We start from the raw sequence: 4,994 nt of genomic DNA on the forward strand, positions 1-4,994 counted from the left end.
GCATACAGTCTATTTCTCAGGAACACGACTCTGGTCTTTGTCTTCTGTGTTTATGTGGGAAATCATAGGAGAGGAGTTATTTCTTCCTACATGGCCAGCCCTAATCCTATAATACAGGCTCTAGATGAGGTAGGTGTGATTTCTTACCTGCTACTCTCTGATCATTGTGTAGATGAGCAGGGGGAAGAGGAGTAGGGAAGAGGGAGCAGGGACAGGACTGAACAGAAAGAATAAAAAACAGTTCAATGGCTGGGGATAAAAGAGCCAGGACAAATGATTTGCTACAGATTTTCCACATGGGTCACTAGATTTGCTACAGAGGATCACAGTAACCAAGGAGAAAGCAGAAACACAAAAGAACAACTTTGGAAGAGATAATGGTGAAAGAGAATGGTGAGTAGGTAGAAATATTCAACATAATCATGTAATAAATCTATGAATTTTAGAAACATTTATAGAGAAATCAGAATTAAGGGCAATATTTTTGTTTTAACATGTGAATTTCATGAGTAGGGAAAAGAGAATATTTGGGGAAAGGATTTAGTATTACTTTTTCTCTAAATCTATAGGGAAAGAGTGAGCAAAAACAGGAGCTTGTGTCTCATTTGAAACCCACCAATTTAACTTCTAGTATAAAGTGAAGAGAAAGAATTTTTGTGTCTCCCAGCCTTGTTTTTATTATATAGGTCTCTGTGTATGTGTGTCTATGTGTGTGTCTGTGTTGTGTCTGTGTTGGGGGTCATCCAAATAGGAATGGTTGCCACAGAATTTGAAAGAGAAATAAGGTAATATGGACTGGAGATAGCCACTTGGAAAGTTAAAAGAAAGATCTCAGAACTGCTAGAGAGCTTGTCAGTGTTCTAAAATCAGGAGTACAAAACAGAAGCTTTGGGTTCTGTGGTTCAAAGCAATAGACTTGTCAGTTGAGACAAAATGAACCAAGAGCTCAAAGTACACAGTGTTGGAATTTTAGATGATCACTGAGAGAAGATTCCCCAAAGTGAGCAGTACTGTAGCATTTAGATAACCTAACACTCTGACTTCTCATAAACTTAGTGTTTAGCAGATCATGTGAGCGCCCACTGGTGCATGGGAGGCAATGGCTGCCAAACGGAGGATGAAGTACAATGAGAAGTTGTTACATTATTTAATGTACTTCATTTTTGGTCACCTTCCAATTTAAATTATCAACTTGCCAAAGATGGATAAAATGATATGATATGATTAAAATCTTTAAAACTATTAAGGTTAAAGAGTCATTACACATTTTAATTGAAGCAGATGTGAAGTGGCCCTTTCCAAATGTAAAAGATCCATGTATAAACATCACCCTGCTATCTAATGAAGCCAACCTGAGATTCCAATCCAAGAACTTTAAGTTATTAAATACACACACACAAACACACACATATCACGTACATACGTATTTATGTATAGCAAGCATGCTGGTGAGTTGAAAAAAATTCCTATGGCATAAAATGGAGACAAAAGGAAAGATGGTACATGAGAGGAAGGAAAGGAGGGACAGGGAAAAGGCTAAACATTCCAACTGAGATGGCTAGTCTTCAACAAGTTCTGCCTCCATCCCAAAGCCATATTTACTCCTTTGTGTAGTCCCTCACCTTGAATCTGGGCAGCCTCTGTGACTCACTTTTGACTCTTAGAATATGGCACAGGTTAGCATCTAATGCCGTCATAAGAAGTCTTGTAGCTTTGGCTTGGATTTCTCCAATTCTCATCTTTGAGATGCTTCCTCTCACAGCCCAGCCATCAAGTCATATGCATAGACCACAAGTAAGTGCCCCAGTCACCGTTACCTGCTGATTTCCCAGGTGAAAACCAGCATCAACTCTCAGCCACCTGAATGAGTCAGCTCAGAAATTTCAGTCCAGGCTTACTCCTAGACAACATCAACATCCAACATCCTGTGGGGCAGAAGAACAGCCCAGCAGAGCCTAGTCAACTCACAGAATTGTTAAAGATAATAAATTGATTGCTGTTTAAGCCAGGAAGTTTTTTTAAAATGGTTTATTTAGCAAAATTAGATAACCAAAATGATTGACTAATTTCTTAATGTGAATGCACACCAGTTAGATACTACTGTGTAATAACTAAACCACAAATTTAACTGACTTAAAATAGAGGAATCATCCAACTCTTTCTTAAAGGGCCAGATAGTAAATATTTTCGTTTTTATGGACCAGTCTCTATCCACACTCAATATTCAGCTCTGCCATTGTAGTGCAAAAGAGGCCATAGACAAAACATAAACAAATAGGCATGTCTGTGCTCCAATAAAACTTTACAAAAACTGGCAGCTGGCCTCTGGTCATAGTTAATCAATCCCTATTTTTAAAGCATGTATTATTTCTTACAATCCTATAGGTCAGAGGGATGTTTCTGCTGATCTGAGACAGGTCTCGGCTTGGCTCGTTCATGCACCTGTCATCAGCTGGCAGGTTAGTTAGGGGGCTGGTTGGTCTATGATGGCCTTATGTACATCTGGTGCTTTGCTGGCTGCCAGCTGGAGTTACAGGGGTAATTGGGCCACGTGTCTCTTATCATCCATCAAGCCAGCCTAGGCTTGTTCACAAAGTGGTGGCAGAACTCCAAGAAAACAAGCAAAAGCTCAGAGTCCTGTTGAGGCCTAGGATCAGAATTGGCACATTTTTACTTCTCTTCTATTTTATTGGCCAAAATAAGTCACAAGGTCAATTCACATTCAATGATAAGAGAACAGAATTACCCCCTTGATGGAGGGGTTCTAAAGTCATGATGCAAATGGTATGGCTATAGGTAAGGGTGGAGCACTGGGCCATTTTTGCAAATCGTGAGGCTATGAATATGTGAAGCTAAGAGATAAGATTCTAACGGGAGTTGGTTCACTTCCTTTATTTATAAAGAAAGAAAATAAAACCTAGGACTAGGGATCACCTCACCCAAGTCATTCTTGCTAGGTAGCACAGCCCTGGAGTTACTTACTAACTGTGTGTATAACTAGGAGGTTATGGTTTTCCTGACCCCTTAGAATGTCTATACAGGGCCTTCAGTGTTCCTAACACAATTCTGAAGTTTCTTTTCTACACACAAATCCCAGTCAGGTAACCTCTACCTCAAAGTCCCCAATTCTAGTAAAGGTACACTTAGGATGGGAAATACTTATTATCTACCAAGATCCCTTAAAAATCCCTCTTATATTCAGAAAGTCCTTATTGTATGTTTAGAATCTTAACTCCTAAGTTAGCATATCTTCCAGCCTAAAATGCCTCCAAATATCTGTACCATTTGGTCACATGCCATGAATGTGGAGTAGACTGGTAATAACAGGTCCAGTGAGAATGACTCTTACTCAAACAGTTGAGCCAAGACTTGCTGTAAACACACTTAGAATGAGATGACTACAGGCTACAAATTACTCACCAGCTGCCACAGTTATAGGCAAAATCCCTACTAGTCAGTTCATAATCCATAGGGACTTATGAGAATGTTCAAGCTAAATCCTTCCCTTCTATTCTCAATTGCTATGCTGTTGGAAAAACAGAAGAATTATCTTTCCCGCCCTGACTTAATGGCTTCTGGTAAGGATACAGCCCTATATTAAGTGCAATCTTCTATTCACAATTTAATAGGTTATAAAAATAAAGTTTTCTGCCTAGCTTTACCCCATGGACCAGATTGACTTAAGCCAGAGCATATGTAAGAAGAAGCTGGGTCACTGACTCCAGAATCTTACATTACAATTTGTCCTAGAATCTGGACTATACCCAACCTAGCTGCTGCAAGTCATTAAGTTAATAAGTTACTCTGATGTCTATGTTTTTGTGACTCAAAAAATTCTAACATTCCTTTGTGGCTTACTTGTAAGTCAACATTCTAGTGTATCTTTGTCTCTACATCAAACACCTTTTATGTAATTCAAAACTTTTCATTTAAGAGTCAAATCTAAATCCAATATTAGGCAACAAAATTTTCCTACTCATAATCTGAAATGAATCCTCATGCCACGATAAAAAACTGAACCCTGAGGCTCCAACAGAAGTAAGATTCTGAATGTAGGATGCACTAATTCATCATTGCTATGGTGGTGGTGGTTTAGTCATTAAGTCATGCCCGGCTCTTGTGACCCCATGGGCTATAGCCCACCAGTCTCCTCTGTCCATGGGGTTTCCTAGGCAAGAATACTGGAGTGGGTTGCCATTTCCTGCTCCAGGGTATCCTCCGACCCAGGGATAGAACCTGAGTCTCCTACATTGCAGACAGACTCTACTAACTGAGCCACCAGGGAAGCTTCATCATTGCTATCTTATGGCTTTGGGAGGTATCCTATGGCATCACCATTCCTGATCATTTCCCTCCACCTCTGTACAAATTTTTATTTTTATTATTTCTTTACTTGCCCACACTGTGCTGCATGTGGTATCTTAGTTCCCTAACAAGGGATTGAACCTTGCCCACTGCACTGGGAGTGCAGAGTCCTAACCACTGGACCACCAGGGAGGTTCTTGCCAAAGCCTTTAAATCCTAGCTTCTCCTCATCTTGGCAGTTGGTTTTTTCTTTTTATTCTCTTTGCCTCCACTTGTATGAACCTCATATCTAGGCAAGTTTTGTGCTCAGACTCATGCTCTTCCTTTAATAAAATGTTTTTTGTTACCACCTCTGCCTACTAACATTTCACTTACACTACATAACACTTGATTTTCCCTGATCAAATTGGATCACTCATTTCATTAAGAATAAAAATTACTGTCTGTTTTGTAGGACATTATTCTTCTTTTTGTGTTTGTTGTATGGTGCCCCCTTTTCTCTCAGGAAGATAATTTTCCTCTAACTTAAGGTATGCCTTTAGTAAATCTGACACAGACATTCAACTTTCTAAGGCAAGATCTGCAAAGGGCCCCACTGTAATACCTAATCCTTTCTGTTGATATAGCAGCAATTGTACCAAATCCAGCAATAAGAGTCTCATGGGGGAGTAGAACACACATTTCCACAA

General features: G+C 39.6%; 1 non-coding gene across 1 annotated transcript; it reads right to left on the minus strand.

Moving 5' to 3' along the window:
* Nucleotides 1-4,425: 4,425 nt before the first annotated feature.
* Nucleotides 4,426-4,497, minus strand: TRNAG-CCC (transfer RNA glycine (anticodon CCC)). Its single transcript has one exon. It is a non-coding gene; the product is annotated as a tRNA-Gly (tRNA).
* Between the last annotated feature and the right edge of the window lie 497 nt (nucleotides 4,498-4,994).

Source organism: Bos indicus, chromosome 5, assembly GCF_029378745.1.
Source record: "Bos indicus isolate NIAB-ARS_2022 breed Sahiwal x Tharparkar chromosome 5, NIAB-ARS_B.indTharparkar_mat_pri_1.0, whole genome shotgun sequence".
In the NCBI taxonomy this organism is placed as follows: domain Eukaryota; kingdom Metazoa; phylum Chordata; class Mammalia; order Artiodactyla; family Bovidae; genus Bos; species Bos indicus.